Source organism: Sceloporus undulatus, chromosome 4 (genome assembly GCF_019175285.1).
Source record: "Sceloporus undulatus isolate JIND9_A2432 ecotype Alabama chromosome 4, SceUnd_v1.1, whole genome shotgun sequence".
NCBI classification, from domain to species: domain Eukaryota; kingdom Metazoa; phylum Chordata; class Lepidosauria; order Squamata; family Phrynosomatidae; genus Sceloporus; species Sceloporus undulatus.
In genome coordinates this window covers 51291145-51304887 of record NC_056525.1, presented here as the reverse complement: position 1 = coordinate 51304887, position 13743 = coordinate 51291145, and the positions used below count along the sequence as shown (strand labels likewise).

Below are 13743 nucleotides of genomic sequence, written 5' to 3'. Positions count from 1 at the left end.
CAACACCGGCGAGGAGGACGTAAGTAACTCCCCCCCGCCACAATTGAAGAGATGGTTCAGGGCCTTCCTGGACCAGGAAGCCCCCTCCTCCACCAGACCATCCCAGGGAGGGAGTGAGGGCGCCGGTTCGCGCACTCGCGAGCCCAGCGCGGCGGCTTGGGGAGCCGCTGCATTCCCGGGGGTGGCCCTCTGCTCATGTGGCCAGGGCCCATGTTCCCTCAGCCCTTCTTCCCCGGCGACTCCTTCCCAGGGGGGCGTGGGATGCCTCGGGCTTTCCGAGGGCCAGCGCCGGCCAGGGTCTCCATGGCGGGCGCCATCTTGGATCGCCGACGCCCCACCCACTTCCGGGCGACCCGGAAGTTTCCAAGCGGCGCCACACGGCTGCTCATGGGCGCCGCCATCTTGGCCATGCGGCCGCCCATGGGCACCGCCATCTTGCCCAAAATCGCCTTGCTCGTGCGGCGCCAGGATCAAGCATCGCCGCAGCGGTGGGGTCAAACCCTGGGGGAAGGGGGGAAGGCCTCACCAACTCCATCCATCCCCAGGCCACAAGTCAGACCGGGAAGGGTCAGGGACGCAAAGCGTCTAGAAAAAGGGGGCCCCCAGCCGGGGACATACAATCCCCCAACCAGACCCCATTGTCTCACACAGAGGTCCACGACTCAACATCGGGGGACGAGGGGGCTTCAGGCTCCTCTTCTGATTCGGGGCGCTCATACCTCCCTCCTGCCAAAAGCGCCCAACACGACAGGGCCTCTAGCCTCAAGCGCCCTTGGGCTGCGCTGCCCTCCGAGGACGAAATATCGGAGGACACTCACAGTATCTCAGCCTCTGAGGCAGAGGAGGGCGAGCTGTCACATGATGAAGGGGATACCAAATCAGACCGCCAATTGTCCTCTCGTTTGTTCAAGCAGGAGGACTATGCACCACTTATAAAAAAGACAATCAAAACTTTAGGCCTGTCCACTCCCTCAGACCAGGCCACTCCCTCCCCTGATTCAGACCTTCCTAAAATGAGCGAGGATTTATTCCCAGTGCCGGTCTCCCCAGTCCAGCAGATCCCTTGTCCGCTTAACATCATGCAGATCATTAGAGACGAGTGGTCAAAGCCAGCCTCTGCCAAACCCAATCACAGCATTACCCGCAAGTACTATGTACTGCAGCCAGCCGTCATGGACAGACTCAGGGTCCCATCCGTGGACGCCCCTGTGTCGGCTCTCGTTTCATCAGCAGTTTTCAGCTGGGATGGGGAGGACACCCTCAGGAACCCAGAGGACTGTAGGGCCGAGGGGGCACTCAAAAAGGCCCACGAGGCCTTATCCATTGCCATAAGGGCTGCGACCACTGTATCAATGGTAATGCGAGCCAGTCTCCAGTGGTCCCGTCAACTCCTAGACCTCCTACCTGACCCGGACACCAAGGTTAAACAAACCATTAACAAAATTGCCAGAGCGGCAGCCTTCGCAGCCGACGGCACCCTCGATACCATCCAACAGTGTGCCAGAGCCCAGGCAGCGGCCGTGGCAGTCCGCAGGCAGTTCTGGCTTAAGAGCTGGAAAGTCGATTCCAAATCCAAACAGAACCTGGCTTTTACTCCTTTTCTCGGGTCCAAGTTGTTCGGAGAGTCCTTAGAGCCTGTGCTAATAGAGGGCAAGGACAAGAAAAAAGCCCTTCCCACCTCCAAAAAAAGGGACGACAAAAAGCAATACAAGAACCGCTCTTCCTTTCGTCCCTCCCAGTCCCCCTACCCTTCTTCCTCCAATTCCTTTCGAGCCAGGGAGTCCAGACCCAACAGGTCAAGTTGGGGAGATTCAAGGTCCAACAAACAGTCAAAGTCCTCCTTCGCCTCCAAGGAAGGAGCGGGATCCAAACAACCCCGCAAAAATAACCCCCAATGACGGCGCTCCCCCAGTAAGGGGCAGGCTGCAGGGGTTCAGCCACATCTGGGAGACATCCACTTCAGACAAATGGGTCCTGGATACCGTTCGTCAGGGCTACAGGATAATATTCCACCGTACGCCCCCAGACAAGTTCATACCGTCTCCCAGATCAGCCGACCCCAGCAGACACCACCTCCTGCTGGAGGCCATCAAGCACCTGCTGGATATCAAGGCCATCGAACCTGTTCCAAGACAGGAGAGGGGGCTAGGTTGCTATTCTACCTTCTTCCTTGTCCCCAAGAAAAACGGATCCTGGAGAGCCATCTTAAACCTCAGGGGTGTCAACTGGTTCGTCCTAAAGAAAAAGTTCAGGATGGAGACGCTCAAGTCCATCCTAGAGGGCCTCCAACCGGGAGACTTTCTTTCATCACTGGACCTTCAAGATGCTTATTTGCATATTTTGGTTCACCCTTCCTCGAGAAGATTCCTCAGGTTCAGATATGGCAAGCACCATTACCAATACAGAGCTCTCCCCTTTGGACTAGCATCTTCCCCCAGGGTGTTTACCAAAATCATGGTAGCGTTGGTTGCCAGGTGGAGAACCCAGCGGCTACACGTCTATCCCTACCTCGACGACCTTCTAATCCGGTCACCCTCCAGGCGTCAGGGAAATCAAGACGTCATTTACGTTATCAGGTCACTCCACGATCACGGTTTCCTCCTCAACCTAGAAAAAAGCTCGCTGACCCCAAGCCAACAGATCCACCACCTGGGAGCCATAATAGGCACCCAGGCGGGGACAGTGCGCCTGCCTCCAGACCGAATCTAGTCCATTCAGGAGGCCATATCAAAAGCCCTGTCCTTCAGGCGCCCCAGTCTCCAGCTCTTGGCTCACCTCCAGGGTCTCATGATAGCAGCTATCCAGTGCCTCCCCTGGGCGAGATTCCATTCCAGACCCCTGCAATGGCTCCTTCTGCCGCACCAACGGGCCATTGCCCTCAAGAGGCACAAGACGATACAGCTCTCCAGCGAAGCAAGGGAGTCGTTTCGCTGGTGGATGTCCGATTCAGTCCGCCGAGGCCGCCTAATTTGGAGGTCCCCGAGTGTCCAAGTCACGACAGATGCCAGCCTCCGGGGATGGGGAGCGGTTTGCGAAACACAGCTGGCCCAGGGCAGATGGAGCCCGGAGGAGTTGACACACAGCATCAACTGGCTGGAGCTCAGGGCAATTCGCTTCGTTCTCCTCGCCTTCAATCAGATGGTCCGTCAGAGGTCAGTCCTGATCAGGACCGACAACACCACGGCCAAGGCCCATGTCAACCGACAGGGGGGAACCAGATCCAGGTCCCTAATGGTTGAGACTCAATCCCTTCTGTCATGGGCAGAGTACAATCTCATAGCCTTGGAGGCGGAATACCTTCAAGGATCCCTAAACTCAAAAGCCGACTGGCTGAGCAGGACAGACATAGATCAGGGAGAGTGGAGCCTCCACCCTCAGATCTTCCAGACCATCGTCGACAGGCTTGGCCAACCCGTATTGGACCTGTTCGCCTCCCCCGCCAATGCCAAGACACCCAGGTTTCTCTCCAGGTTTCAAGCGGAGGGAGCCGAGGGAATGGACGCCCTAACTACCCCTGGCCACCGGGCCTCCTCTACGCGTTTCCCCCGACTCCGCTGCTCACAAAACTCCTAGCCAGGATACGCAGGTCCAACTCGCAGGTTATCCTGGTGGCTCCAGCTTGGCCGCGATGACCCTGGTTCTCAGAGATCCTTGCCATGGCGTCTCAGTGCTTCGCCCTTCCTCTCAGGACAGACCTTCTCTCACAAGGACAGATCCATCACCCAGACCCAGCCTGGCTACGGCTTCACGCCTGGAAATTGAACGCCAAATGTTAAGCGAATACGGATACTCCCCAGAGGTGGTTGACTCCATCCTCTCATCGAGACACCAGTCCACAAATAGGATCTACGAATACACCTTCAGGACATTCAGAAGGTGGTGCAAGCGCAATAACAAAGACTTCATCAAGGTTTCTGTTCCGACGGTGCTCCAGTTCCTTCAAGATGGGGTTCTCCAGGGCCTGCGGCCCAACACCACCAAGAGACAACTGCCAGCCATCACTTCCATCCTGCCCCATAAGGTGGCGGCCAGGATATCCCAACACCCCCATGTCCGTAGACTGCTAAAAGGGGTTGCCAACAAGACGCCTCCAACCAAACATAGGTTCCCATCATGGGACCTTCACCAGGTCCTAAAGGCCTTGACTGTCTCTCCGTTCGAGCCACTGAGGGAAGTACCCCTCAAGTTCCTAACTCTCAAGACGCTGATGCTAACAGCGCTGACTTCGGCAAGGCGTGTGTCGGAGATCGGCGCCCTCCCATCCGCAAAGAGCTGCTAGTTATCAGGCCAGACTCTGTTCTTCTGAGACCGGATCCAACCTTTATCCCTAAGGTTAACTCTGTCTTCCACACCTCCCAAGACATCGCCCTCCCGTCCTTCTGCCCTAGGCCCTCAAATGACTTGGAAAGGTGTTGGCATATCCTAGATGTTCGTAGAGCCATAAAAGCCTACCTCAAGAGAACGGCCTCATTTAGAAAGTCTGAGGCACTTTTTGTTTCCTTTCGGCCTAACTCTAAGGGCAAGAAAGTGTCAGTGTCTACCTTGGCGAGTTGGATCAAACAGTGCATAGTTCAGTGCTATAGGTCACTAAATCTACAACCGCCGGGAGACATCACCGCCCACTCGACGAGGAGTGCGGCTACTTCCACAGCCCTGTCCACCAACGCTCCGCTGGCTGAGATTTGCAGGGCCGCCACTTGGAAGTCCCCGTCTACCTTTACCAGACATTATAAGCTGGACCTCTTCCAATCGGCAGAGGCGGCCTTTGGCTGGAGGGTTTTACAGCAGGTGGTGTCAGATCCGCCCTCCGCGCCAGATAGCCCTCCCTAGTATCTGGTCTGCTTTTCTAAATCCCAAGATCAGGATGCTCGGCCCCTTCTCTGCTGTTAAATGGAACGTTGGACTTACCTGAAAGACATCCCTTTACAGCAGAGAAGGTCCGAGTATCCTCCCCACCCTATTCTGCCTACTGGCACGGGTGAGCGGGATATAGTTTTTCTCTAGACCTAAATGTTTCTCTAGGGTGTTTCGGCTTCAAATTGACTGGGGTCTCCTGGGTGGCTCCGTCCGCAGGGGCGGGGGGCCAGGGCTCCGGTCATGTCTTTTGTTTCCTCTATTTCTACCTGCCTACCAGGAGCCAAGTGGGCGGAGCCACCCAAGATCAGGATACTCGGACCTTCTCTACTGTAAAGGGACGTCTTTCAGGTAAGTCCAACGTTCCATTTTACAAAAGTGTAACATGGAATTGATTTAATATTGTAATTGGACAAAATAGGGAATTTGTATGTGAGCCTTCAAGCTAGTTGTTGACGTATGGTGACTCCATGAATTTCATCGGGTTTTCTGATTAAAGGAATGCTCAGAGGTGGTTTGCCATTGCCTTCCCCTGAAATACAGCCTACAACACTGGTATTCTTTGGCAGTCCCCCATCCAAGTACTAATCAGGCCTGATCCTTTTAACTTCCAAGACCAGATGGGGTCTGGTGCCTTCTGACTCTCTGACAAAATTTCAAGGTTAAATAATAAAAGGGGTTTTTTTTCCTCAACAGGAGAACACAGTTGAATAATTCTGGGTTTGCACCAACCGTTCAGAGAGCCAGTATAGTGCAGTGGTTTGGGTATTGGACTAGGATTCCAGGAGGCCAGGGTTCACAGCTGCTGCTCAGCTATTTAAGACAACACTATGGCCTTTGACAATTTACACTCCATCAGCCTTAGAGGATGTCAGTTGCAGAATCCTTCTGAACAAATCTTGTTAAGAAAATTCCATGATAAGTTTTGCCTAAAGGATCACCCTAAGGTGGAAATGACTTTGAAAGCACCCAAAACAACAACAGTGCCCTCCAACTGTGAAGCAGTCCTATCATATTTGATTTCTGTTCACATTTTGTCTAGTGTATTACCTAAAATTAATCTGTAGTTTTGTAAATATTAAGACCCTTACGTCTCTTTTTTCTTCTGTTGTCTACCTTTCAAGGACGATTAAAGTCCTGCTTAGTGCTAGACATCCATGCAGCTGTTAGATATTCAGTGGTTCACAATATTAACCATAACTCTTACCACTTTCTAATTGCAAGTCTTCCAAATCTCAAAATTTGGGGCTTTAAAGAATAACCTTGAGGACAGCAATGGTAAACTTCCTCTAAATAAATGTTGTCAAGAAAAGTCTGTCATAGGGTGATCATAAGTGAGAAACAACCTGAAGGCATGTAAAAGCAAATCCACCATTCTAATAGTGAATCTACAAACTATTCCTAGCAATATTTGTTAGAGACGCTGTTACAGTTTGACAAGTAAACAGTATGGAGGGCACTGGGGAATTGATGATGAAAAGCTTGGGAGACTGAGCACAGCAAGGAGAACTTAATACAAAATTAACAAATTACATGTGAAAAGGTGTTTTGTTTTGTTGTTTTTTTCATATATCTTGTTTATCTGCATAGAGGCACACGGATTAGTTTTAGGCCAAAGCTAGCAAACTACGGCTATTTTTTTTAAAATAAGGGATGGTCTTATTTCAAAGTGATCACCCACTAGTTAAGAAGCTGATTATTAAGGGGAAAAATGCAGACTTTACACTTATACCTGTAATATTGGGAGGGGGCTTTGTATTCAGTTTTGCTGGAAGTAATTGTGTTACTATCCTGAGACCTTGGAATGGGACAGATCAAAAACTAAAACAATAAAGGGAAGTTGCTTGTCATTTCGGTTTAATAAATAGCAAGGAAAGAACTGTTCATTTTTTCCTGAGTGGAACTGAAATCAACCTCTTGATCTTGGAGAATTATACTACGTGATGAGAGTTTGCTTGAAAACAAGGGTAGGGAGGTTTATTCTATTCATTCACTCAAATAATGTAGTTGTCTACAAAGTAATACACAAATGTAATACAAAGCTATAGTGTTGTAGTTATTTTAAGAGTATTACCACGCCTTTTTCTCTGGCCCAGTTGGAAGAAACAATTCAGAAACATTTACTTCCTTTTTTAGATTAATTATAGTTTGGTGTCTCATTTCAATGGAGGCAAACTGTGGTCTGTCTTAAGAATGGCTAATGGAGCTGAGTCAGCTTCACATCATATTTAGGAAACTAGTCTGTTCCAGCTAACCACTTTTAAGATTAACAAGATTTTGAGGTGAGGACAAGACATCAAATTGCACAACCTAAACCAAAAGCTTCTGATGTCCTGATGGCTTCAGTAGGAGGAGGGGGTATATAGAGTCCTATGGCTTGTTCTTATGACATTGAACCATAATTTATAATTGTGTCTGAGCACAGTCTGTTCCTTAAAAGATGATAAAATCAAAATGTACACAATTTTTAAAATAACAACCTTGAACTTTTCAAATGAGTTAACAGCTTATGCTTTTGTTTGTTCCCTATATTCTTGTTGCAATATAGTTTGTGCTCTTGGATAAAATCCCTCAAATGTACTTTAGGATTTAAGAAACACAGTAAGGTGAGGTAGGATTTTCTGATTATTTTGTTAAACTGATAGTGTTCCATTAAACAAATAGCTTTTCAATCCAAGTTCTTATTTTTCCATTTTTTGTAAATAAAGATAAAAATGAACACATGTAACTGATAGCTAATATCTACTCCCTTCGGTCTCATTTTTGCTTAGCATTTTGAAATTGTTTCCAGAACTTAAATGAAACACATTTACTGTTTTTTGTCTAGTTTAGAAAAAGATACATTCTTAATTAGACTCAGTTCTAATTGTCCCTTCCTTTCTTTAGATTATCAAAATATTGCTACATCTGAACTGTTTTTGGCAAATAGTGATTCATTCTGTGTTTCTGCTCAAATACCACTATTTTATCAAATGAAATAACTCCAGTCCACAATGTTACAGTTTGTACAGAGGATGTTATTGCCTTCTGTCATACAAGTGGTTGGTTTGCTTTTCCTGTAGCTTTGATAGCTGTTTGGTGTATAATAGAATCAGCAGAGCTAGGGCTTTATAGAGCTACTGTTTAAAATTAAAATCTTTATTGATGCTGAAAGGGCTACTGTATTTAATTTATTATGGCTTAAACATGTGTTTGTGTTCATAAAGCTACTCATGTGTAGCACACATGTAAGCACAGAAAGTGCTGTTGCAGGAGACAAAATTGCTCTGTCAGGAGAACTGCCAGATTTTATTAAATGTCTACATAGGTTTCTCCCTTTTTGTGAAGAATATACATTACAAAGAACGATATTTTTTTTTACTTGAAAGACCAACCTTTGCTGTCAGACTGTGTAGAAGAAGGTTCGTTTGTATTTCCATTCGTTTTTCTTTAATTCCAATAAGGGACAAAAATGACTGCGAAATGACTTCAAGAAATTCACACTTTTGCATATGCAGCCAATTTTGGGATTATAGGTTACAATCCTTCTGTGAAGTACCCATTTTTTAAAAGAAAATTATTTCAAGATTATTATTCAAAAGTGAACTTGAAATCTTTCAGGGTTTTTTCCCCTACAAGAGCCTTGATTAACCTAGACTAGGTTAGATCCATTAGATTTGCCTCCGCCCTCTATTGATACAGACACCAAAATTGATTGATACCATCACCCCCGTCCCCCCCTCCTCTAGAGGAAGATTCATTTCTTACACTAATCTGTCCCAAATTTTTAATGTATTCCTATTGGATAGTTTTAAATTTTTTGATGTTTAATCTTGTTTTATAGCTTGATTACTGTTTTTATCACTGGGGGAGGGATGGGGTTTTGGGATTTTTAAATCATAATTTTTAATTGTTTGATGTTTTACTGTATTTATACTGTTGGAATCCGCTTTGATTCCATATGAAAATGCGGAATACAAATTATTATTATTATTATTATTATTATTATTATTATTATTATTAATTTCTGTCTGGATTTTGCCTGAAGAGAAAAGATATGGATTATATTTTCCCAAAAACCATCATTATTAGGCTTCTAGATCAGCAGTTTTTAGCCTGCTGTGGTCCATGGACCCCTAAGGGGCAACAGTGTCCTCACAGAGGATCTGCAAAGAAATGTTATCTGTTCTCAGGTGGAAGGCTGGAATGTCCTGATGGGGGGAGAAGTGAGAGAGAAAAAGAGAAGAAAGGTGGAGGGACAGGAAAGCAGTCAGTTTCATCTGCTTCATATGACTTTATCCAAACTGGACAGAACTGGGTAGAGGACTGACCAGGAAGATAGGAGTCCAGACCACTTTCCATGGACGTTTTTGTTCTGAGCACCCGCACCCCTCCCTGGCCACCATGTCTCCTTTCCCCCCCCTCCCAAGCCCTGTTGGATTCAACACCACACTGAAAAGTGGAGAGTGAAAGAGAGAGGGAGGAGAGGAAGGAGAAGGGGGAAGAGAGATTTATTTTTCCCACTAGCTTAAGCAGCAGCGGCAGCATGGCTCTGCCTCCCTGCTCTCTCTTTCCCTCCCAGTGTCACCTCTGCCTCCCCAGCCCTCCTCACCTTGGCTGCTCCCTCTCCAGGAACTCTGAAACAAAAGAGCAAAAAGATGCCATCACAGCAAAGATGCCTTGGCCAAACAAATCCTGTAGCCCCAGCTAGGCACACTTCCTCATCTGCTGGTTCTCTGGATCCCACCTTCCCACCTCCTTTTACCGGCTGCCCTCCAGGAAAGCATGGCAAAGCTCTGGTGGCCTTGCCTCATGAAGGTCCTCTGAAGCCAGCCATGCTTGACTCACAGACACCACTCTTGTCATCCTGCTTTTGCTGTGCACGTATGTATATGCACATGTGTGTGAGTGTTCATTCCCCTCTCCCAAACTCACTGCTTACCGTGAGGAATGACAGGCTTTGGAGCTGCCAGTGTGCACAGAATTGGAGGCAAAGAGACAGCGAGGGGCAGCAGGCAGGCAGGTTGGCTGGTAGACAAAACTGAGGCTTGTCTCTGACAGAGGGCATACAAGTAAAATATGGCCTAAAGATAGGGATATGACTGCATGGAGTTGGGGAAGAGATGAGGGAAAACTGTAATAGAAATAGGACAGTTGCTGAGGAGAAGTGAATAAGGTTTGGCAAGCTGCAAGGAATTAAATAGTTCAGGGGTTAATATGTTGTCTAAATATGTCTTTAAAAATACTTGTTGATTCCTTTTGTACACCTGTATCTGGCTGATCCTATTAAATTTGATAGGAAATCTGGTCACAATTATCACAGCAAATCCACAGAACAAGACATTTAGTGTTCCACATAGGGATCGCCTTAAGGCCCATGTACCGAATCCAGGGAAGGATTTTAAGGGAAGGAAAGGAACATTATGAGTGACAGGAGCCTGAGAGTTGGAATTGTGGGGCAGGATACTTTGGAATCTTGCGTTATTCTTCTCTGAGAGTGCAACTACTGAAAATGTCTGTAATTTGAGGAATAAGGATTAGCAGTATTGTATATACTCATGTATAACTCTAGAAAACCTGGGTGGCCTTATCTATGAGTCAATATAAGTATTATACCTTACCTCTTATATATACAGTAGGCCCTTTGTGTCTGCAGAGGTTCCATTTCAGACTCCCCACCCCTCCCCTGCAGTTGCCAAAAACTGCAAGAGCTCAAGTCCCATTGTTTTCAGTGGTGGTGTGCTGCCATTTGGTAGCATGCAGCAGGGCTCCAGTCTGCGGATAGCATGCCCAAGTTTGAGGCAAGCTAACTCTGTGTGTGTGGGGGGGGGAGCTATCCCATTTTCTGAGTAGAGTAGTGAAAAGTGACAGTTACGTCCATCCCCAGAGAACCTAAAAGAAGCACCGACCCTCTTCCCCCACTCTTTCAGCCACACTGCCATATCTGGCATTTTTGAATACATGGAAGGGAAAATAGTGGTGGCACCAGCTATTGTCACTTCTCCTCAAAGGAGTGCCAAGAGACTAGAGGGATTTGGTGCTTCTTTTAGATTTTCCCAAGATGGATTTAGTTCCCACTTTTCACTACTCTACTCAGAGAAGGGTATAGTTCCTTTTTTGATAGGAATTAATACTGGAGCGTAACACTCGCCATTATATCCTTTCTGACATATGTGGATTTTCTGTTGGAATTTTGTACGGTTTTTTTGGGGGGGGGGATCATTTGCTTTGTCCTTTACATCCTATACTACATGCTCCTAAGTTTTACTCTCGACTAATAATAATAATAATAATAATAGGATTTATTTATATGCCACCCAATCACTGGGAATCCAGGCAGCTTACAACAGAGGGGATAATAGATGGTTCCCTGCCCTCAGGCTTACAATCTAAAAAGACGCGATACAAAAGGAGAAGGGAATGGTGAGAGGGGAGGGGATCAGGTCCAGCATTCTTCTCTCCCTCTGAGGCCTGGACCAAGGCAGTTGGATTGGAGGGAGGGTTCTTCTTCTTCAGGCTAGCCCTGGTGGAGCTGGGCCAGCCTATTCTCTCCGTCACAGGCAGAAAGATCTAATCCAGGAGTCATATCAAAATCCATAATTTTGGCCCCAAAACTTGCCCTCAACTTATACATGAGTTCAGCTTATACACAAATATAGATTGTATGTTTGGCCAACTAGAGCAGGAGTAAATAATTTGTTGTCCTCTTGATTATTGTCAAATTGCATTTCCTGATGCACCTTGGTGTTGGGTTGGCTAATAAGAATTTGAATCCATCATGATTTTGAAATCTGCACATTCCGTATCTCTGTATGGCCTGCTTAGAGGGGCATTTAATTACATGTCTTATTTAAATCTTTGTTGACATGCAGTAAATGATCAAAATTTGGAAAGAGTTCAGAATCTGATTTTCTCTACACAGAGAGATTCCAGAAACTCACCTTAGAGCCTCTTATATGACCAGTCTGTCTGAACAAATAGCTTTGTCCTCTGTGCTAGATTTACAATACTCAAAGCCTAATCAGCTCATGCTTATTTGAAATGACATTGTAAGCTCCATTGAGAGGAAACAAGCACTATTGGATCTGTGCTATTCTTAAGCTAGTTAAGAACGGAATTTGGAAAAGACAAATGGTAATGTGAGAGTATTATTTTTCTGCCTTTGTATAAATGAATCTGTGGGATTCTGTGTAGGATTAATTTTCCTGCATACTTCCAATTATTACAGTGATGAGTGTATGATAGATCAACAGTCTAATCAACCTGGCATTGCATTTACTAAACAATAGTTAAATGTAACAGTACTGCTTTCATTTATTTTTGTTTTGGTTTTGGACTAAGATTAGGCAAGCACCATTCCACTTCTTACATTTCCTGAGATATTTTTACTCTCCAGTTACAGAAACCATTCATGAAATGCCTTGTTGTTCAGTGCTGAGTAATTCTGAAAGAAAATCAGTGTTCTCATACCAGAGTGGGAAAGTGATGTTGTCTGTGGTTCAAATCATGTGATTCAGTTGGTAAATTGGGACTTGTTTTGTATGCATGGAGAACATTTATGGGTACTGAATGAGGGAAAAGATACTGGAATAGATTTCCCCAAACAGTCAAGAGAGTGAAGAATTTCCATTAGCCTCAAGACTGAGGGCTGCTTCACTGTTATTTTTTTAGCGTTACAGAGCCACATTGTGGAACACTAGCAGTGAGATTCTGTAAGAGGAAATAAGAGCTGTGAAACAGCCAGTTTTATCAACCATGTCTATTATTGCAGTTGCAGTGTATCATCTTCTGCTTGGAGTCAGGGAAGGGGGAGCAAATATTGGCCTGCTTTGCAATGAAGGAGACTTTATATAGGAAGCAATCTGTATATTGTGGCATTATATTGTTATCGGACAGCAATAGTAGGAATGAGCATACCATGTACTCCAAGTCTGCTGTAGGCAGAGTTGCTTTATGTGTCTGTCCCACCACCTGGGAGTAGGTATTGTCTGTATGCACACTCAGCCAGCACACTAAATGTCAGGGATGATGGGAGTTGTAGCTCTTCACCTCTGGCTCTAACTCACCACCTTGTTATGCACCGGCGCTGACCAGTTTTGGCCAGTGGTTAAAGCTTTGCTCTAAAGCAGCAGAGTTTCAGAGAATAGGCTGAAGACCCTGACAAACTCTCCAAACCTTCTCACTCGTGCTCCACAGAAGTCTTCACACTTCTCCAGGATTCAGCTGGCTCTTGTATCTTCACTCAAGACACCAGACAACTCAGTAGTCTTATATAAAAGATTTACTTTAATATACTATATACAATACTAATGTCCTACAAATCACAATCTCTACAATCTCCAAACTATCCACAAAACTCCACAACTACCCACAAAATACATTGGGAATCAAAGCAATTATTATAGTCATAGTAAAACACCACCCACTCTTGTCAGTTTCCACCCAGTGGGCGTGTACATCCATTTTGATTGGTTTTCATAGTTCAGCCCATAATTAATGATTTCATCATTTCACCTTGTTCACTTAACAATTCTCAGGTGCTTTCAATTATCCACTCTGCATTTCTGTCCTTGGCATTTAAGACTTGCTAATTACATTAGCTTTTGCACCTGTGTGGCTTCTTAATTGCTTTTGCTTAGTCATAGTGACTCTCACATACATGTTTTATTTCTATCACTGTATATCCCATGTTGCTTTTTCCTTAACACTAAATTCAGGCATGCACTTTTTGCTGTTCTTTCCATAATAGTTTCAGCCAAGCAGCTTTTTCATACTTGGTTGCTGGGTCACTTCCTTTTTTTGGCACACTTTCCTCTTCCTTTCAGTCCCTTTCAGTCAATTCTCATAGACTCAATCGTTTATTTTAAAGCTCATGATAAAGAGACTTCTTCTTGTTGGATTGGATCTCCC

At 45.8% G+C, this 13743-nt stretch overlaps 1 protein-coding gene across 1 annotated transcript in view; it reads left to right on the top strand.

Moving 5' to 3' along the window:
- Positions 1-13743, top strand: part of CTTNBP2NL (CTTNBP2 N-terminal like) — a 42287-nt gene that overhangs the window by 19896 nt on the left and 8648 nt on the right. The window lies entirely within an intron of this gene.